A 23,162-nucleotide genomic window follows, 5' to 3' on the forward strand; every position below is an offset into this window, starting at 1 on the left:
ATGGGAGCAAATTGTATGTTACGACTGCCTCCACATGAGTGTGTGACCTCTATCAAAACTTATAGACACAGATAATGATGCTGAAATAGTTTTAATGTTGAGTAAAATGAAAATACTTCATCACAGAAGAACTTGCTTTCATTTCACTAAAATTGAGGGGGGGGGCATGTATATATGTGCTGTGTAATAATCCTCTTGCACAGTGTAAAGATTTGTCACCCAAACTGATTTAAAAAAATGCTGATTGGCCAGTAGCTGGACAGAAAGTATAGGTGGGGTGACCAAACTAAGGATGATGGGAAGGAGAAGGCAGAATCAGGAGTCACCAGCCAGACACAGAGGGAACAGGAGATGAATGTGCCATGCTAATAAAGGTACTGCCACATGGCAGATCATAAATAGAAATATGGGTTAATTTAAATGTAAGAGTTAGCTAGTAACAAGCCTGAGCTATTGTCCTAGCATTTATAAGTAATACAAGCCTCTGTGTGGTAATTTGGGAAGCAGCTGTTAGGTATTTGACGCCCAATTGCATATGGTGTCCAAATGTTCAGCAAGAATTTCCACATAAAGCCTGAAAAAGCTTTAAAAAGGATTCTAAACACACAAAAATGGAGTCAAGCTTGGTTTCTTGGTAACTGCTTTTCCTTGGGTAGACTCTGTTTGCTAGAGCCAAGCAGAGGCATGGCTCCTTTAAGAGATGGCTTCCTGACTCAGTGTTAGCAGCAAAAGTAGGTGGCTCTTTTAAGAGGTCCTGCTCACAAACACTTAAATGGTATTTTTGAGCTGCCAATAGCGGCATGGACCTAGAAACTTCTCAGAGTTGGGGAGGTAAACATGCCTCCATAATGAGACTAGACTCTCAGGGAACTGAGGGGGAGGAGCCAGCACCAGCATGCCATGATCTAAGTTATGCAACAGTTTTTTTGCTCATACAGACAAAAAAGGTTACAGATGCACAATAAGGACACAGTCAGACAAAAAGATCCTCTAAACGGGTTACAGTGTGTTTAAAAATACACGTAGGCTTGGGAGAGAAAAGAAAAAGGGTAGAAAAAAGTCCTTAAGAAAGAAATAGAGTAATAAAAAATATAATAAGCCATGTAAAGATGGAAAATACACAGAGAATCTGGATATTGTATTTTATTGTGTTGTCTTTAAATTTTTTGATGGCTAATGGAACAAATTATCACTGCTGAGAGACATTTGTTTATGAAAGCTTATAGATTAAACCAATCTATATGCTTTAAAAATATCTTGACTTCAAAATTTAAGTCAAAAGATATGTTACTTTGGGAAAGAGGTTCTGCTTTTATTTCCACAGGAAATGAGAGACTGTAGATTCATTCTGCATTAAGAAATATCAGGTTTGATCGAGGAAGACCCCCCTGAAAAGTTTGATAGGAATGGATGACCCAGATGATCCAATGTTTCAGAGCACCTCTGTTGCAGTCTCCTCTGAGTTCTACATCCAAAAAAGTTTCAGGGCTGCTGGCTGAGATGACATAGCCTCACAGACTACAACAGCCAAGACTTAACCATTATCCTAAATTTTCTCAGGGTCCCTCAAAGATTACCAGTGTGTCCAATCAGCAGGAAGTAGTCTAGAGAACTATGCCCACATTCCCCAAAATAAATTATGAATGCTTGTCATCATTTAGGGGGGTTGGTTACAAGTTGTTATTGGTAATGGTCAGGAAAAAAGCTGAACAAAGGAGATTAGATTCAGAGATGTCATTCTAAAAAGAAAAAGAGGGGATAAAGAAATAGGATTAAAGGATAGATTATTGAATCTACTTTATTTAAAAAAATACAGCTATTAATATCAGGATGTTTTACATTGGTATGGATTTTAGTTTACTGATACAAATTTAAAGTGATTTCTGTTATGCTGTATGTATATTTCTACTGTTGTTTAGGATATTGTGCTTATACAGCTCATTTAAAAATGTAATATATAGCCAGTCTGCGGTGGCACAAGCCTTTAATACCAGCACTCAGGAGGGAGAGCCAGGCAGATCTCTGTGAGTTTGAGGCCAGCCTGGTCTACAGAGCAAATCCAGAACAGGCACCAAAGCTACACAGAGAAACCCTGTCTTGAAAAACCAAAAAAGAAAAAGAAAAAATGTAATATATAATTAAGGAATACAGATTAATAGTCATCTATAATAGCAAACTTATAGTCATATCAGTTAAGTTTCCAAGGTCATACAGGGATATATTTCAGATAGACAGGCAATCTTCAAACATTTCAAAGACCTACAGAATATGGCATTTCAAATGTTTTAAGAACAAAGACTTTTCTCAACAGTGAGACATATCTACTCCTAGCAGCACCAATTACTTCAAAGAGGATGATGGGCATTGAAGAAATTCTGTATGGAGTTTGTTTTCTTTATGGTGAAAACTAGCCATGTGGGCAAAGAAACTGCCCTTACCTCAATTGCTGACAGTTATTTTCCAAACTGGAACAGCAGGATGCAAAAGAAAGTGACTACCAAACTTTGTTAAGACAAGATAGGGCAGTCCTTCAAAATTCTCTGCTTCACAGGAAAGACTGTCAGAAATGCTAGGCCTGTAAGCCAGAATTGGATGCCCCAACATTACAGAGGAACTTTGGGTGACTGTCCAGGCAGCCTGATGTCCCTGTCATTATGTAACATTTCACCCTTCTTGGGTCTTTGATGGAGTTGAAGACTAAATAATTATGATTATAGTTTTCCTTAGTTATAATAGAAAGTAAATTAGATACAAAACTTTAGACTCATCAAGATAATGATTTTCTCTAATTTTGCCAAATGCAAATGTATTAGATGTTACTGTAATTCTTAATAACTTTTTGTTGTATATAATCTTACTATGTAAAACTTTCCTTTTTAATTAGACCAAAGGGGGAAATGCTGTGGAATAATCCTCCTGTACACTGTAAAGATTTGTCACTCAAATAGGTTTAATAAAACACTGATTGGCCAGTAGCTAGAGAGGAAGTATAGGCAGGGTGACCAAACTAAGGATGATGGGAAGGAGAAAGGCAGAGTCAGGAGTCGCCAGCCAGACACAGACGGAGCAGGAGATGAACATGCCATGCTAATAAAGGTACTGAAATGTGGCAGAGCATAAATAGAAATAGGGTTAATTTGAACATAAGAGTGAGCTAGTAACAATCCTGAGCTATCAGCTGAGCATTTATAAGCAATATAAGCTTCTGTGTGGTAATTTGGGAAGTGGCTGCTAGGTATTTGAGAACAGGCAGTTGAGACAGGAAACATCCTTTTACATATATGTAAGTATGTGAGCATCCAAATGTTTCTTTCAGACAAATTTTTTTCACTGAACCTGAATCTCTCCATTTTGGTTAGGCTGGCTGTTAGGTGAGCTCTCAGAATCCTCATATCTCAGCATCTCCTCCCTTCAACTCTAAGACTACAGGTACGTGAGACCATGTCCAGCTTTTTATGGGAGTATTGGGGATTTGAACTTAGATCCTTGCCCTTGTACAGCAAATGATCTTATCTATTGGGCCATTTCCAAAGCCTTCTTCGAATCTTTAAAAGTTATTTTGCAAAACCATCAAAAGCAATGAAAATTTCCAATAACTACATAATCTAAATCTTGGTTTCATTTTGGAAATTAAGTCAGCTGGAAACACAGGCTAATGTTTGTCTCTCTCAAATTCTTTTGCTGAAGTGCAAATTCCCATTGCGATGGCCTTTGCAGGCAGGTCTTTTGGGAAGGGCATGGAATTATATTAGGTCATTTATATAAGTGAGTACATATTCAGATTCATTTTTCTCTCTCTCTTCACCTCTTTCTTTCTCCTTCTCTCCTAAGATCAAACCTCTGCACTCAGGAAGAAAGAAGCCTTCCACAGACCAACAATCTGTCAGCACCTTGATCCCACATCCAGCAGTAGGGTGATACAGGTTGTCTGTGTTGTTTTGCTAGTCAAGACGCAGCTTTTAGAGAGACTCTACTTTTTATTTAAATAATTTTTTATTATGAAGGAGGATAAAATGAACCTAAGAATGTCCCTAGAACAGCAGCATGGAAGTTTAGTAACATTTTCAAGTAATATCTCTTCTAAAAGAGATACAACTTATGTGACAAGCTTAGTTTTGTAAAAATTTTGTTGAATAAAAATACTCCACAGAATAAAAAGAACAATACCTATGAAGGTATATGGCCTGGAATATTTACATATTTGAGTGTTTTAAAAATCTAAGTTTATTATAATATCAGTTACTTAGAATTTACCAGGTACCTCAGTATATAAATAATCTGAAATTATGTTTTAAATATTTAAAATTCTAATTTACAGGGAAAAACTGAAAAAAAATCACCAATTTCAAATTTAGTAACCATAAAATGCAATTTGGAAACACTCGTGTTTTATGGAATAATAAAAAAAAATACAACCACATTTTTAAATGCTTTATTTTAATATATAAATATTCACATTTAAGGTGAAGAAACTAACGATATGAGCATAGTGATACATATCACAGGCCCAGCACTTATGAGTCTGAGGTAAGAAGGTGACAACTTTGAAGCCAGCCTGAGCTGCACACTGAGACTATCTCAAAGAGGAATAGAAACAGAATAATACATGCTAACTTTTACTGATAAAGGCACTTGCAGTTTTTTGACTGTTAGGAAATTCAACAAAATAGTTTTTATTTGGCTTTAATGAACACATATATTAGTACTTATAAAATAAACTTGTTTTTAAGATAAGGTCTTGTTAAAACTTTATTACAAAAGAAAATCTTGGAGATAAGTAAAAACATCACACACCAAAATAACCTGACTCAAAGAACAAATAACTTAATATATAGTTAGAATTGGCATTCAAAATGGAGACAGGATTGTTATACAGGTTCATCAATATTTTTTTACTAAAAAACAATTTTTAGTGAATAAAATATCATAATTTTATAAGATATAATTCTATTTAGTTATAATTTGCAATACTATAACTTACAATTAATTGTTCTTTATTCACTATACAATCTCAATTTGCACAATAAATTAAGTGGTTAACTGAGATACAAAAGTTAACCTTACATATCAATTTATCTGGGATTTGATGCTCAGATGCTGCAGAAGGGTCTCCTATGGACATGATTTATATTTACTGTTAGTTAACTTTAAATTATACAGATCACCCTCCATAGTATCTATCTAACCAGGTCAAGGTCTTATTATAAAAGACTGGTATTTCTTGAAGAAATTCTTTCTTAAGACTGTAACATATACATCCTGCCTCGGTTCTAGCCATTGAGCTTATCTTACAATCATGTGAGCGGCTCATACATGCTCCTGTGTGCTCTCTTCCCATCTATCTGTTCATCTCTTTGCTAGTTCTCCCAGCGCAGACACTAGGGAATCCAGTTCATTATTCTAACATCAGTATAACAAAGGGAGAAAAAGGTCAAGAGTTTATCCCACCTCTGTGAACTATAGCACTGGATAAGCAAACAGCAGATAAGGGCAAGTGTCTATAAAATATCCCAACTACTAAATGAGAAAGTGACAGAATTGAAGAATCAGAATAGGTCTGTTTTTCAAATGAATGAACGTATATTGCAAGCACAAATGTCAGCTAAGATCACAAGATGCCAGAGCAGAGGCCTCCATGCCATTTAGTTACTTGTCAGGAATTCTCAGGCCTTCTCTGCCTCAAACTTGATATATCAAAATGTGGGCATGGGATTCTGTAATCTGTGATGTCATAAGACCACCAAGTGACTCAGATCTGCTATGCTTTGCTAGCTTCTACACACAGTGTTGCTAATAGGAAGAGCCTCAGGCTCAGTTCCCTTGCACAGCTACCAATTTGACCTCTAGAGGTCAGGAAAACATGCCAGTCTATATACCACAAATATGGAAACACTGAAGCTCAGAATGGATCAAGGGTCAAAGCCAAACTTTCCAGGTTCTTCAAATTGCATGGAACAGTAATCTAACATTAGGAATCTGTGAACTAATAGGCTGACAGATGAGACAAATTTACCAATTTCTTTTAAATGGGCAAAACCAGGAGTCTGGATTCTGTAATGAGAAGTGCCACAGAATTCTCCAATAAACAATTTAACTGGGAAAATGTATTCAAAGTCTCTGAACATTTTTCTAAGGACATACAAGAGATGAATAAACACTCATTTAAGAAAATCCACAAAGTCTCAGCAAGATCTACTTGGTGACATCTGAATTAAGTTAGCTCCCTCCTTGCTTCTATACTTCAGTGGTGACCTACTGAATAACTCCAGAAACTCCAGGCAGGCTCAGTCCTTGTTCTGTCTGCACTGTGACTGCACACAGCTGTACCCTGGGAAGGCAGACGGCTGGTGCTCTCTCTCCCCAGTCCTTTACTGCAGACTCTACTCTGAATAGGCATGGCTGAGAAGACAAGAGCTCCCTTTCTCTGGTGACAAAGTGGCACACTAGGTGCAGCAGATAGAGAACCCATGGCTTAGTTCTCCTGGCCATCTTGATTCCACACCCAGAGGGACAAGTCAAGAATGCATTTGCTTGCCGGGCGGTGGTGGCGCACGCCTTTAATTCCAGCACTCGAGAAGCAGAGCCAGGCGGATCTTTGTGAGTTCGAGGCCAGCCTGGGCTACCAAGTGAGTTCCAGGAAAGGCACAAAGCTACTCAGAGAGATCCTGTTTGGAAAAACCAAAAAAAAAAAAAAAAAAAGAATGCATTTGCTCTCAACAGCCCTGAGAAAGCAGAGAAACCAAAGTCACTCTAGGAGAAGTGAGGCAGCACTTTGTCCCAGTTCTTACACAATGGTGCAAGAAAAGTTCTTCCCAGAAAGGGAGGCAAACTGGAGCAGCAGGCCTCAAGGACAAAGAGCTCAAATACACTGATGGAATGCTAAGCAGTTACACCACCCAAGAGAAATTCAAAGTCACAAAAAATAAGTGCCATGAAAAGTAACTATGTGCGTGATTAGAACTGATTCTCAAATTGCATGTCTCTTACACAACGAAGAGTAATTCAAGAAAACAATAGGTCTGAGTTGTGCTGGTGAGCTACCAGCCTTCGATGCTGTGTACTTGCTGACAAGTGTGGGCAATGTTCTACTATCAGCTCATATCCATAGGGGTGATTAGAGCAGAGTACCGAAAAACTAATACAACTATCTATAGTTACACGCTCCGTTTTCTTCTCCCAGTTCCTTCAACGGTAAATTACATAAGATACAAATTATAATTATATCAAGTTTCTTAGATATAGTGATTTAATAGATACAATAACAGCACAAAATACAGAAGGTAAAATGGAGTTACATATGGAAGGAGGAAATTCTATTTTGCTTAAATTTAGTACAAATCAAACAAAGATTCTTCAAGATACACAGTAAATCACTAGTCCTCTGTATCTACTGATTCTCTATCTTCATTTCTAACCAACTTAGGATTGGAAACATTTGAAAAAGACTGTAGCTATGATAAACGTGTACAGACTATTTTTCTTAGTTATAAATCCCCAAACAAGACAACACAGTAGAATAGCTATTTATGCAACACTTACATGGTATACAGCCTAGAAATGATTAAGTACACAGAATGGTGTACATATATGATATATATATACACACATATATATACACATATATATATACCATTTTCTATAACAACTGGAGCATCATGGGCTTTGTTATCTCCAGAGGGTCCCAGAACAAATCCCCAATGGAATTAATCAAAGATGGAACAAGAAAAACCATTCCAAAAAAACCCCGATATTATCAATTAAAATATCACAGGAATCAAAATGCCACATTAAAAGATACTAATTTCAAAAGAAAATATTAACCCTAAAGAAAACAAACATGAACCCTCAGTACACATGAAACACTTTCCACAGCAGATCCTGTGCTGGGTCCAAAACAATCCTCACTAACTTAAAGACATTAAAATCATGCAAGGGTATGAATCCAATAGATTGCAAATGAAAATTATTATAAGAAAGAATTTTTAGGAATAAAATATGCAAATATTTTACAAATGAAAATAAAAGAACAGATTTCTGAATAACCAATGGGTTAAAAAGAAATCATAAAGAATATTAGAAACTACCTTGAATGTGCAACATCCCCAAACAGACAATTACGAGGCACTCCTAGAGAAAGCAGTGCATAGAAGATAACTATAGCTATAATAAAAACCCATCTTTTAAAAAAGAAGCTCCCAGCTGGGTGGTGGTGGTGCACGCCTTTAATTCTAGCACTTAAGAGGCAGAGGCAGGCAGAGCTCAATGAGTTTGAGGCCAGCCTGATTTACAAAGTGAGTTCCAGAATAGCCAGGGTAAAACAAAGAAACCCTGTCTCGAAAAAAATAAAATAAAATAAAAAAGAAGCTACCAAGTCAATAACCTCATCTTCTATTAAAGAAGAATCTCGAAAGAGTAAGTTAGCCCTAAACAGACAGAGGAAGGAAATAACAAAATGTAAAATATAAGCAAATGACAGAGAGAGACTACAAAGAGGAAAGTCAACAACAACAAAAATTGTCAAAGGATTAGCATTCTGGTGATCAGTGATCACAGATTAGGGCAAACAGGAAGATGTCTGAGAAATAAATGACAAAGAGGGGCTGAAGAGACAGCTCAGCTGTAAAAAGCACGTACTGCTAGCAGAGGACCTTAGTTTGGTTCCAGCATCCATTATCAGCACCTCACAACCACCTCTAACTCTACCTTAAGGAGGCGCTGACATCTCTAGGCACCTACACTAACATGCACATACTCACACACATACACACAATTAAAACTAAAATCTTTTTTAAAAGAAAGAACAGATAGACAAAGAGAAGAGGGTTCTCAAGAGGTCAAAAGAAATGAAGAACTCATGGGGAAAATTTGTCCTTGAAAGTATCAGAACAATAGACTCCTAAATCCTGAACACCGGGGACAGTTGAGGAACCATGAATCTTTACTAGTTTAAGTCAAACAAAGAACGTTATACTCCCTGCCACTCAAAAAGGGAAATAAGACAAGACTGGCCAATGAGGCAGGCCTTCCAGAAGTCTTGGAAAGTTCCTTCTCCACTTAAGAGAAAAGAGACACCTTCTTTTCCTATACTCTTGAGGGCTTTGATACAAAGATAAAATACCTACAGCTAAAACTGTAGACCAGGTGGGGTCTAAGGACAAAAGGTCACTCATCCAAAGTTGTGGAAAAGAGAACCAGTCTAACACAGCTATAAACCAGATATGACAATTAGATAATCAAATATGCTTGCTCTATTTTCATTCTGTTGCTGTGACAAATACTCTGATAAAGGTAACTTAGGGGAAGGAAGGGCTTATGTGATTTACAATTCCAGGTTATGATCCATTATTTAGGGGAAATCAAGGCAGAAAATCAAGCAATAATTGCTGTGGGATGTTCTGTATGGCAAATGTGTTGCTGATTGGTCAATAAATAAAATACTGATTGGTCATTGGCTAGGCAGGAAGTATAGGCGGGACAAGGAGGAGAATAAAGCTGGGAAGTGGAAGGCTGAGTCAGAGAGACACTGCCAGCCGCCACGATGACAAGCATGTAAAGATGCCGGTAAGACACGAGCCACGTGGCAAGGTATAGATTTATAGAAATGGATTAATTTAAGTTATAAGAACAGTTAGCAAGAAGCCTGCCACGGCCATACAGTTTATAACCAATACAAGTCTCTGTGTTTCCTTGGTCGGGTCTGAGCGGCTGTGGGACTAGCAGGTGAGAGAGATTTGTCCTGACTGTGGGCCAGGCAGGAAAACTCGAGCTACAAATAATCACCTCACACTCAGAGTCGAGAGTAAAGACAGAATAAGCATATTCTTACTTGCTTGCTGTTTATGATCAGCTAGCTTCCTAATTCTTATACAGTTCAGAACCTAGCATAGGGAATGGTGCTGCCTAGGCAGCTGGGTACATTAACAATCAACATCCACCCCCTAACACACACACACACACACACACACACACACACACACACACACACACACACTTGCTTATAGGCAAATCTGATCTACATAATTCCTCATAGGTTGTAGGAAGTTGTCACTTAAAATTAACCACCACAATCTACCAATTGTCAAACTTGACACACAAACATCACTTTTAAACCATAACCTTACATTCCTGGTCTCCAAGGTCTCGTTTATCTCATAATGGAAAATATAGCACAATGTTAAAAGTCCCCAAAGCCTTTAAAAATCCTAATACTTTAAAAGTCCAAAACCTTTTAACAGTGAGCTCCTATAAAATAAAATCACATACGTAAACATTCTTATTCCAAAAGGAAAAAAAAATCATTGAGACAGGGTTTCACATAGACCAGGCTGGCCTCAAATTCTCTTTGTAGCTGAGGATAATCTTGGCCTTCTGGTTCTCTTGTCTCTCCCTTCTGAATGCTGGGATTATAAACCATACCATCATGCCCATTTATGCCATGCTGGGGATCATGCTAGACAAGCCCTCTACCAACTCACCTGTATCTCAGCTTCCAAATCAAGAATTTCTGATGCGGACAGTATCTGCTGCTACAGCAGCTATTGAACTCAGTCACTCTTTTTAAAAGCTCATATTTTAGACTTTTATTGTTTACTTTCTGCATTCCACTAACTTTAACAGTGAAGCCATACCAATATTTTACTACTTATAACAATTTCCATGTTGGTTTCATTTTTCAGATTCATGACACACAACATAGTTTACTGATGGGATCTTTTACTCTGAAGAACATTTTGAAAGCCATATAATTTATTAAAACACTTCTGTGTTTTCTAAATCTGCTCAAGGAAAATAAATTTCAATGGCATCTGTGAAATAACATCCCTGATTCATATCAAATCAGAAAAATCAACACCATGGCCACATAAGCACCAGAAAAAGCATGTTTAACAAAAATAAAAACCCTAGAAAGTGCGCTTGTGCAAGCAGTCTCAGCATAGTCAAAGCTGGCTAACTTGTAAGACAGCTTTTAAGGTCTGAAGCTAATATTTCTACAGAAATACTAACCCTGAGTCACCCAATAGGAGCCAGTCCATTAACATCTTGTGACACTGAGTTGAAGATTACCATTTGAGCTACACTAAGACAGACCATTGTTTCCTTTGGAAACTACAATCCATCTCCTCCACCACTAGCACCAAGTCCCAGGGGACAGCACCTACCTAGCCATGGACTTGGTTCACTTCTTTTATCTCTCACTCCCTAGCTCAGCAGGTCAGCCACACTGAACTTCTCCCTGTGGGGTCTTCCCACTAAGACACTCAAGTCAGAACTGTTCCCTTCCTGCTTTTGTGAGTGAATTCCACTCAGCTCTCTTCGTCTCAGCCAAAGCCTCCTTAGGAATGCTATCTAGGGCTCCACACTGAGCTGCCTACTCCTGCTACAGGTCTTCTCCCTCATATTTACAGGTGAACATTTTTGTCAATCTTCCCCTTGAGCTCCACTATGTGAAGGATTCATTTAACCCAAAACTTGTAACAATGTTTGGCATTAAAGATGCTTAATATATTTATTTATATGAAAGGATTTTCATGAGAAAAACTATTTTAACGCTTTTTAAATATAGTCTGTTGGATTTTTGTCTTGATCTATGATAACTAAAGAAGGAGGTGATTTTCAAAAGATTTCTCCACTCTTGAATTTATCCTTAGAAATTATTCTTGGGGTGAAGACTTTGAATCCCTTCCCCATTGCTGGTTTGTAGTCACTTAAGTGAGTATTCAAACTCTAGCAAACAAAAGCATATTTTCTAATACTAAACTGATCCTTCTTTCAGGTAGTTCCATTAATTCCCATCATATTTACTACAAGCAACAAAATGCCAACCCCCAGATGTGTATCTCTAGGTATGATTGTTTTTCCTCTTGGGCTTAATAACCACATTTCCAGCTGTCAACAGTTTTATCTGGGTACCATTCATCCATGTTAAGTCATGTGTCAGGACCTCAATCATTTTCAATGTTATATGATATTCCACTGCATATATATAACATTCTGTTCATCCAACAAGTCATTCATTGGTAAACAAATTTGGGTGGGCTATTCTGACAGCTACTAGTAATAATATCACTGTGACTTTTTAAGTACAAGTTTTATGTGGCGGTATGGTTTTATTTATCACAAGTAGCTACATAGGAACAGAATTGCTAGGAAACCCCTTGCTACTCCAGTACAACAAACAACTTGAGTGCAGACTGGAACCCACATTAAAAACCAAATCTGTAATCCCAGTACCCCTACTTCACAGTGAGAAGTGGAGACAGGAGAATCCCCTGGAAGCTTGGGGGCCAAATAGCTTGCAGTATGCAGCATAGCAGCAGAAATCAGAAGACAGAGACCCTGCCTCTAGACAGGTAGAAGGTAAGACTAGATTCTGGAAAGTTGTCTTCTGACCTAGATACACAAGAACACATAAAAAGAAAATATTTACACTTTTCTCTTTAGTCTGAAAAGCCTAATGATTTAGAACATAAATCGTGGCCAGGTTTTATTTAATGCTGTATAAATATGTTAAAATAGCTCCATTAAATATAAAAACAAAACCAGAAAATTCCAACTCTGAGAAGTTAAAGTATTTCATACTAATACTATTTTCAAAACTATACCTGGTTTCTTTTACTGTAAAATATGCAAAATACTTAATTAGGATCAATAAAGAATGTACTGGGGACAGATGGAGCCCATGTTCTGTATTTAGAACTACATAAATTTTTATTTAGAAAGGGCAGTGAGTCACAATACTGTTGGGAAGGTACACCATCTTGTGCTCTGAGTACCCTCTGTACAGCAATATAGAACTGGAGGGTGCACTGCCCTTTTTGGCAAGCTTCATGCCTCAGGATCAAAAATGTATAAGCTAGGCTGGGAGAGTATGGCCTAAGGTGACCCAGGGATGTCCAGATGCAAGAAAAGGCAGTGTTTCAGTTCAGTGTAGGGCTCTTTCACACTGTGAATTTGGGCACTTGGGGGTCTTTGGGAGCAAGGATCTGAGTTGCTTCAAGACTCACAGGGAAACTCCAACACTGAGCTACAAAGAAAGTTTTCTGAAAACTGAAAAACATAAAAGGTCATAAAAGAGATCTGGAGGAAGTTGTAGCCAGGAAGACCATATATACCAGATCTAAAAGACAAGGTGGAAAAAAAAGTAGGAAGCGGGGGAATGAATAATGAAGCAGGGAAGGGGCAAAGTGAAAACAGGAAAGGGTGTGGTAAAGCCAATAGCCAAAGAAGAATAACTATTGTGGAGTGGGTGTGTCTGCTTAAAGGAGCAGTGGCAGCTTAGGCTTCTTTACCCAGAAGCACTCAACTGCATGAGTCAGAACTCTGGTGGCCTCCTTTGAAGGCCACCGTCTCTGGTCTTTCTAGCTTTCTCGGTTCCTTAATCCCTGTTGCCAACCATTTCTTCAAAAAGCACCCTCAGAAAAGTATGACAGATCTCGTCCCACTTCTGATTCAAACCTTCCAATGGTTTCCCCAAGGCACAGTAAAACCCTAACTCCTTTCAGCAGCTCTAACTGATTACCCCACACTCCCCAAGGCCAGGGCTGCTTCAAGGCTTCACAGGGATCAGTGCTGTCTCCTGACCTTGGGATGTCCATGTACTGTTATGCCTCTGGATACTGTCCAAGGTCTGCTCAGAAGTCATTTCTTCCAAGAGCCTTTTTCTAATTATAGTATTTAAAATCAGCATCTGTATCACTCTATCCCTCCCCTTCTTCATTTTTCTTTGTAACATTTACCATTTGGAGTTATATATGTACAAGCATACATGTGTATATATACTGGAAAAATATCACACACACACACAATTTACCATAGAACTAACGTCTATCAAGACTGAGACTGTTTCCATCCCTGCTTTGACTTAGGTAGGAAGCAACAGTATCTCCAACAGTATCTGGGAGATAAATGCCTAACAAATATTTAATGGATAAATGAAAGAACAAATTTAAGGTCCCACTTTTTTTCTTTACTTCCCTGTCTATTCTCCCCTCATGTATTAACTATATTCCCAGCTTCATGCCTTGTCCAACGTAACCTAGGAACTGACCATCCAGCTTTGCCCACTCCTTGGCCTTAAATTCTCAACTTTGCTTGGCTTGTACCTCTACTACACACCTAAGCATCTACCTAAGGATCTCCAGCACTTACACACCCAATCTGGAAATCAATGTTATAGAAAGCCCCAAGGAGGAGGAGTGGGATCCTACAAATGCACAGCTCCCCACCTGGGTAAGTCCTTCTCACTGCTGTTCATCGATTCTTCCTTGGGTTTCAATCAGGTCCTTCTCTTACTTCCCACAGAATCAATTCCAAACTTCCACTAGTTTTTTCAAATTTCCACTTAGCAGTTTACATCACTCTATAGAAACAAAGGAAATGTTTACTAGGTCAGACTCCCTCCATTTCCTCCTTCCTCAAACAACAACCATATAAGAATTCTTACCTCCTTCCTGGTAGCATCAAGGAAGCAATGCAGCACCTGTCACTGACCTTCAACCAGTGGAACTCAAGCTATCTGACTTTTTAGAGACCTGATGTCATTTATCCACTTACGGCTCTCTATCTTCTAACCCTCCAATGACTAGTGCTTGATGCACAAACACAAGGATTTAAATTATATCAAATAGAACCTGCACCACATCCACCAAAAAAGCCAGACATGGTGGGGCTTGCCTAATTCTCAGAGTTGAGGAGACAGAAACAGGTGGATCCTTGCAACTCTTTGGCCTGCCAGCCTAACAGGGGCAGCCAGCTCCAGGTCAATTGGAGATTAGAAACCCTATATGAAAAAAAAAACAAAAAAAAACAACAAGGTGGGAGCCAGAGAGATGGTTCCTCAGGCAAAGACGATTGCCACCAAGCTTACCAAACTTTGGTTCAATCCCCTAGGATTCATATGGTGGCAGAGGAGAATCGAATGCAAGCTGTCCTGTTCTGTAGAAAAGGAGGCAGGAGAGAAAGAAGAAAGAGAAGGGGATGCAAAAGAAAACCAAGGTGGATAGTGCCTAACAACAATATCCGAGGTTGTCCTCTGGCTGTGCACATGTACCCAGACAGACACAGATGTACATACACAAAGAAGTTACATCAAAACCTTATTTTTTCTTCTCTAATTTCGAAATGAATGCCCTGTAAGTTTATTTTAACATCAAAACAGGAAAAAAAGCTCTAACTAAAATATATTACTATGTGAGATCAATTCAGAAAAAAAAAATGTTTTATAGTAGTAGTCATAAATAGGTTTTCATTTCATTCTGAAGAAACATTCTAAATATTAAATAGCTGAAATAATGTAAATAGTGTTATAATAATTGTGATAAAAGGAATCAGATATTAAAATGACCATGCCATGCAAAAATTATGCAATAAAGTCATTAAACTTTTAATCCATTTCTGAAAGTAGTCAATTCTAACTGCATCTCTAACAATAGCAAAACCAACAAGCTTTTAGATCTGTATGTAATTGAGCATCTGTGAAGACTGATTTTGGTGGGTATAAGATACAACTCATTCCCTCAAGAAAGGAAGAAGACAAGAAATAATGCAAAAATATGCTAACATAAATGTCAATAAAGAGTACATAATCTTCAAGAAAGGAAGATTGTTCTTTGGCTGGGAACAGGTAATCACAAAACTGGTTTTCTACCTGCCACAATCAATTAACCTTTAAAGTCTACTCAACATTTCTATTCTACATACTCAGTTGAGAATTTCAGCCAGTTAGCAACTACCTTGCTTTGGAAACCTCCTCAAAGGCAGTCAATCTCCAAACTCCAAGTTTAAAGTCAGCCAATCCTTCAATTATGTCACCTTTGAAAATAAGGCAATTTTTAAAATGCCATGCTTCCTTAAAAAGCCAGGAGGACTGTGTTCTCCCTTGCTTAAATAACAAGCAATCCCAGCATTGCATTAGCTCTATTTGTGTAGTGATCTCTTCATGTCACAGTACTGTAAATATTATGGCTATTTGAATATTAATATTTTTCTTCTTGGAAGTCAAAAGATTATTTGTTATAATAATCCAGTTTCATAAAAGGCAGAACTCTTTAAGACCTTTTAAGTATAATTATAGTAATCCTCACCCACAACTCTCTCACCCTTAAGACTTATAATCTCATGATCAATGGTCCCAACTCCAGTCAATGAATGTATTATATAAATATTAAAACATCTGACCACTAAAACTTATACCAAGAATCAACTGCTATTAAATATTCTTCAAACAAAACAACTGCTTAAAAACTTTTTGAGTATATATCTTTTTTCATCTAATGAAAATGATGGTCCAGCTTGGTTTTTATAAAATGTAAGAACCTTTAATCCCCTGCACTTGGAAGGCAGAGGTAGGTGGATCTCTGTGATTTTGAGGTCAGCCTGACCTACAAAGCGAGTTTCCAGGGCAGTCAAAGCTGTTACACAGAGAAATCCTGTCTCACCGCCCCCTCCCCAAAAGTGTTAAAATGTAAAAATCATTTACATTTTATTTGTATTTATTTGGGCAATCTGATAAACTCTTGTTTACAATTTAGGAGATAATTACCTATCACCAGCTTCTATTACCTCACAAAAGAGAAACTCAATAGAGTAGGATAAGTCTGCTTATCAGAAGGAAAATAACAACAAATTCCATACCATCATTTTGTCTGTTGTCAAGTGTGTCTGTGGATTAGATCAGCACAGGAAAAAAAACTAAGAGAAATACCCTCAAATTTGACATGAAAGGTAGCTAACCTTTCTATCTCTCTTTTTTTTAATTTGAATCCACACTACCAAGAATACTAGAGACTCAGATTCAAAGGAGGTACAAATGGGAGTACTCTCCCAAACATGAATCAGTCAGACAGCAAAGTGACTGCTCCACACAGACTTCCTCACCTACTTACAGGTAAATACAGCTCAGAGTTGTATTTGTAGACTGCTTCTGGACTTAAGTCGTCTCAAAAATGAAACTCTAAACAGCACATCTTGTTACCATATAGTTTAACAAAACTCAGGAAATCCCCACTCAAGTCAAATCTGGGAGGATCACAAACACTGACTTTACCAGGTGACTCAAGTGTCGACAGCAATGTAAGTCTATGTGCCAAGAGACCAATGTAGTCAAAGTATAGATTTGATGAATTTAACTGAAAGTTGTCAAATTCAGGTCCTGGAAATATCTGGAAAGGCAGTATAATTCAGTGGAAACAGTCAAGGATACACATTAGAGTTGGGGGACCTTGCTAGATGACTATTTTAAACCAGTTCCTTCTCTATCAGACAGATAATAGCTTCATTTCACAGGACTCTTAGGAAGATGAACTGTTACCAGCTAAAGGTAACTATAAAGTAGCCCTAGGTATTAAGACTTAACTCCAAGTTCACTTTGCTTTTTGTCATTAAATTGTTCTAACACATAGGACAAATCATTTGACCTGCAGTATTTTTTTAATCTGTCAAATTATGAAGATAACATATGCCCACTATATCTTCCAGATGCTGCCAAAAATCACATATGAAAACTCATAGAGAAAAGATTTTTGAAAAATTAATAAATATGTAACTGAGGTAGCTAATTCAGTATGTATAAAACATGAAAGAAATTTGGGGCTGAAGAGACAGCTCAGCAGTTAAAAGCACTCATCACTCCTGGGTTTGGTTCCCAGCACCTACATGGTACTCACAACCACCTGCAACTCCAGTTCCAGGGGTAGTCAATGCCCTCTTCTAGCTTCCATGGACACCAAGTGTATGTGTGTGTGTGTGTGTGTGTGTGTGTGTGTGTGTGTGTGTGTGTGTGTGTGTATCATGCAGATAAAATACTCATACACATAAAATAAGTAATTTCTTTAAAAGCCTGCATTTCTAAAGCATTAACTGAAACAAGAAAGAAAAGAGAGAGAGAGAGAGAGATGAATGAATGAAAAGCATGCATTATGGTTTGGAGCTTAAATGTCTTCCAAAAAGGTTCATATGTGCAAGGTTTGGTGGCCAGCCTACAATGCTGGAACTTTTAGGAGGTGGGGCTTACTCAGACCTCCTCCACCTTAAGTTCCTCCCCACATAGTACTGTACTACCACAGACCCAAAACAATAAGGCCAAAGGCGCATGTATATCAATCTTAAGGGGCTGATTAACAGAGAAGTCAAATAGTAAGGTGTGGAACTTTGGCACAACACATTTCTAAACAGTGGAAACCTGCCTGAGTATTTCACACATGGCCCCTCCATTGCCCTTTGTTATGCAAGCTGTAACATTTCACGCCAGTTCCCTTATTTCACTAGTAAGCCCTGTCAACACTGAGGTAATAGAACTGGAGAAAGTCATCACTCCATAGAGATAGTCAAATATCAGAATTTTTCATTCGGTAAAATTTTATCAGTGCCAAATAAAACTAATGCAAATTTAGTAAAATATGCAAGATTTTGAGTAGTTCTTTTGTTGAAAAGGACTCTTGGGGAGCTCCCAATCCATCATGCAATTGTGTAGGCCCTCTTTTGCTCCTTTGCCCTTTTCACACCCCATCTCTCAAGTGTGGGGCAGGGGGGAAAGGGTGTGGGAAGACAGGAGGAACTAATCAGCATGGATTTATGCATTCATTCTACTCTAAATCTATTCCCACAGGTTCTTCCTCATGTTATGCTCCTCCAGAAAGAGAACTATGTTTATTCATCTCCAAATTCCCCAAACCTAACCAATATCCTTCACATAAAGTCACCCTTACCAGCTATGAATAGCAGGCAATGGAAGGAGACTAGAGACAGAGATGTGAAAGAGAAACTCATCCCCCCTGAACCCACACTGTGGAGATGGGAGACAGAATGAACGTTAGCTGCAGACATCCAATCAAACAAGGAAGAACCAACTAGCACAGTCCTACCATGTATGCTTCCTTCTCTTGCCTCTTGTTATCAACCAAGGATTAGAAAATAACAAAAGTAGTCAGTCTTTTCAAAAATATGTGCATTTCCATCCTTGACCATATTCATTTCATATACACTCAACATGTCCACATGAACAGTTACAGAGCTTAACCTTCATGGACTCCAAAGCCTGAGCACTTTGGGTGTGAATCTCACTTCTAATATTCACAAACTCACGACAATGGGTAAGGACTCAAGTGGTCAGAGGCCTTGCCCTACTAGATGACTTAAGGCAGCTCCCTGTGCCTCCATTTTCTCATCTGCAAAATGGTAACAGTAAGTTCTTAGCACTTACAACTGTTTTAAGGATTAAAAGGATATATGTAAAAATACTTAAAACCTTGCCTGGAATATAGTTCATCTATACATTATGCTAATTATTATTACTGTTACGAACACTCATAATTACTAATTTAACAAGCATCTAAAACTTGAAAGTAAAACTGAACTTTTATTTTCCCTCCCAAATCTGTCATCTCAAAAAACAGCATCACTCTTCTAGTTCTTCCACCCTAAGCCTAAAAAGTTATTATTCTCCTCTTCTCTCAGCATCCTCTTCAGTAAGTCCTGTCAATACAGCAGTTCTACCTCTCAATGTTACCTCCACAACTGTCTCTACTAGTCTAAGGTACCACACCATCTCCCCATCTCAAGGTACAGCACAGCAACAGCCTCTTATCTCCTCATTTTCACGGCCCCTCCACCACTCCAAGACTCTACAGTTAACTCTCCATGGAGGAAAGTCGAAAACAGATACCATTCCCATGATGGTACAGTCTTGTGGTTTTTCCATTACACTTAGGAGTAACATGTCTACTTGGACACTGGCTCCAAGACCCCACCAGAGCCTATCAGATGTTTCAAGGTTACATGTCAACACTTTTCTTTCCCCTTCCTTACTATGCTCTGAGACAGAATAGTCATTTGGAACATAGCCTCTCAAATCAGATGACCTCAATTCAAATGGTAAAAAGTATAGCAGTGCCAAATAAAACTAATGCAAATTTAGTAAAATATGCAAGACTTTGAGTCTCTTAAGCTTTTAGCCGGAGTACACATCTAACATGTGCCAGTTTCCTCATCTACAAAAGCAGAGATAGTTTTCTTAACTTAAAGGTGGTTGTAAAGCATTCAGTGTTTAGAAATGTGCTTTGCATATGGGAAGCTCTCCAGGTCAGGCAGTTAGTTATACTACCTCCACCCACACTCCCACATGGAGATTGCACCCAGGGCCACACCTCTACCACTAAGTTATACATTCCTCAGTCCTACTTCTACCCAGGCTGGCCCTAGCCTCCCTCTGCAGCCAAGGCAGTCCTTGAACTTGTGCTCCTCCTGCCTTGGCCTCCCAAGGAGCTTGAAAGCCACCAGCTGGGCTCCTGATATGCTCCCACTCGGCCTCAGAACAATTCAACTGCCCCTCCTTCCCATGGTCCTCCCTGAGACGATTAAAACAACCTTCACTGTTCCCTCACCATCCTCTTACCTTCATTTCACATGAAATAAGTTTCTGTGCCTAATCCTTGGTGTCTGCTTCTCCACTGGAATTGAACTCTGCTGGGTGTAATCCGTCTTCTTCCCCTTTGCCACGCTATCTCTAGTTCTGACTCAGAACCTGACTTCTGAATGCAGTATCTCAACTTGGGTGGTGGCTGATGCACACAACATCCCATACTTAGAAAGCTGCCTGTGCTCTCCATCATGGTCTCATTTGATCCTTGTAAAAGTAACAAAAGCTACACTATCATCTCCCATTTAGAGACAGAGGGAAAAAAAAGTTCCAAGACTTAGATGACTTGTCTTTGGAAAGCTACTAACACAACAAAACTCAGAAGCCCTGCTTTAATTCAAAGGGTCTTCTGTAAGGATTTAACACCCTCCACTGAATTCACAGAAATGTGGCCTCTTAATCTACCATATAAATCCATCCTAGAGTATGTACATTCCCTTCAAAGTTCCTGACAAGTTCTTGTTCCAGAGTGTGAGAAGTGTTACAATGTTGTAACTAACTCTTCCCTTGGCTAAACCATATAAGCATACAAGTTGCCTCTACCTATTTGTGTTGAGTATAATCTACTAGTTCTGGGCTGCTAAAAACATTTTTCTGTAAAAGCCAGATTGGGGGTGAGGTAGGGGACAACATATTGCCAAGATGTGATAGTGATACCGGTTATTTCTTGATCCCTAGTCAATCAATACAATAGCTGAGATACCTTCAAGTTCAAAAGTCATGATCAGATGGGTCAGGGTAGGGGAGGAGGCAAAGCCCTGAGAAAGATCCTTACATACAAATGGGTTACCACATTGCTCAGAATAATCAATATTTTCATAAGAGTTGTGTAGGATTACATAGCTTGGGTTAGCTCAGAGGGTCTCAAGGTATTGTGGCGCTATGGAAAGGAAAATAAAGGAAGCTGGAGGCAACACAGCACGTAACTTGTCATCAGTCACCTGGGCATTTGCAGGATCCCAAAGGAAGATGGGCACAGGGCTAGTCTTTGAAGGGGCTCTCCATGACAGGCTGACCGAGCATGTCCTACTGCAAAATGAGAATGCAGACTGGGAATCTAATCTCTTTATCAACAAATTTTAAGGAGGGCCTTGCCAGTTCCCTGTTACCAGGCCATAATCACCCGCTCTTAGCTGTCACAGGCCAGCGGGAAGGGTGCTGGCCAGGCTCAGGAGAGGCCTCGCCTCCACAAGCCGGCAGTCCCTGGAGGGCGCGCTCCCACTTGGGGCGGTCACCGGCCCGGCGTCACGTTCGTGGCTCCCGGGTCTCCCGAGGCTTCCCGGTGCCCGCGGCCAACACCGCGACCGTGACAGCGAGCAGCCCTCAGGCCCCGCGAGCCCCGCAAGCCAGGCAGCTTGCAGGATCCTCGCAAACTTACAGTTTTCCTACCGCGTACGCGTCACGGCGGGGTGACGTCACGGACCTGCGTTCAACGAGGTCAGCCGGCGGGCGCGGCGCTCGGGCCCAGGCCCCGCCTCCAGCGGCCGACGGGAGACGCCCCGCCCCGCCCCGCCCTGCCCCGCCCAGACCGGCGCGCAAGCGCACACGGCCAGCTGCCGCGTGCCCATGGGCTTCGCAAGCTGGCGCGCTTAGGCGGCCACTCGTTACCATCCTCACAGAGCCCCTGAGGTGAGAAGGTCCGGGGTCGGTGGAAGGGGAGAGACCCACGAGAACAAGTCAGACAAATTCTCGCCCGGGCTCGGGGCGGGACGACAGGGTTCTTACGTAGTTTTTCCGCAGACACTGCCTTCCTCCCCTCACCTGTTCACTAGAACTTCTACACGTTTGCTAACAGACACTTGTTCTCCACCAGGGGCCGGTGGGTTCTTCGCCCGGGTCACAGGGGCACTTCTCCCATGGGCCCTTGCGCTGTCCCACTTCTGCCCCCCACCTCCCGCGCCCAGCTAGACACGCCCACTAAGAGTAGACCACGCCCGCTCCAGTCCAACCACAGCGAGCCCCGCCTATGGCACGGCCCGCCCAGGTCCGGCTAGGCCCCGCCCCCGAGACCCGCCCTTCCGGCTCCGGCTCGTCGCGGACTGCTGCTGCGGAGCGGTCCCGCCCTCCCCAGTGCTGTGTGCGCTTCTCTCTGCTGAAGGAATAGTCTCCTCTTCCTACTGCGTTCTCTCTTTGGCCCGAGCAAAGCTTTTACAAGTCACCTGTTAAATTTAACAAGTAGTAACCGGAGTAAACTTTCCAGCCTTCCCCCACGTGACGAAAATGCGACTGTCCAGCTCTGGCTAAAAGACCATTGCAAAGAAAGTGAAGGCAGAAAGTGGACCACAGAATATGAAGACGAATTCTGCTTCGTAGGAGCCCCGCGTTACTCCTTCAGGCAGAAAAAAAGTAAACCTCATGATTTAAAAAAAGTTCAAATTGTATGTCTTGTAGCAAATACAAAACGCCTTGGAAAAATAGTGCCTAGAAGAGGAAATGTTGAAAATAGCCGGGACCACTTTTATAATTTAGAGACAAATAGCCTGGTCAGGGGTTTTGCAGGACAGCTCCTATGTGTCTTTAAATCTAAAACAATGGTTTGTTTACACTTTTCTTTGGGAGTGATGACTGGGAAACTTGTAGCCTTTAACCGGAGATAGGACCTGGTTGAAAATAAGCTTCTAAGTAGAAGCAGCAGAGAGTTGAGTTCCAGGATGGTCTGGACCAAAGAGATCCTGCCTCAAAAAATAAAATAAAACAATAATGTATCCCAGAAAAATCTACGTAGATAATTAGTTTTGAAAGAACCTAA

At 39.9% G+C, this 23,162-nt stretch overlaps 1 protein-coding gene across 17 annotated transcripts in view; it reads right to left on the bottom strand.

The window, feature by feature from the left end:
* Positions 1–22,280, bottom strand: part of Znf438 (zinc finger protein 438) — a 144,933-nt gene extending 122,653 nt beyond the window's left edge. For 4 of the 17 annotated variants that reach the window (XM_052727948.1, XM_052727944.1, XM_052727935.1 and 1 more), the window contains exon 1: positions 21,355–21,590. The gene's annotated coding sequence lies outside the window, so the exon portion shown is untranslated. Of the gene's footprint in view, positions 1–14,225; positions 14,330–21,354; positions 21,592–21,791; positions 21,885–22,138 lie in introns of those variants that run through there. The other 13 variants (XM_052727942.1, XM_052727946.1, XM_052727947.1 and 10 more) reach the window with 11 other exon arrangements.
* Positions 22,281–23,162: the final 882 nt, after the last annotated feature.

The sequence above is a fragment of the Peromyscus californicus genome, unplaced genomic scaffold, assembly GCF_007827085.1.
Source record: "Peromyscus californicus insignis strain IS unplaced genomic scaffold, ASM782708v3 Scaffold_8__1_contigs__length_139910024, whole genome shotgun sequence".
NCBI classification, from domain to species: Eukaryota; Metazoa; Chordata; class Mammalia; order Rodentia; family Cricetidae; genus Peromyscus; species Peromyscus californicus.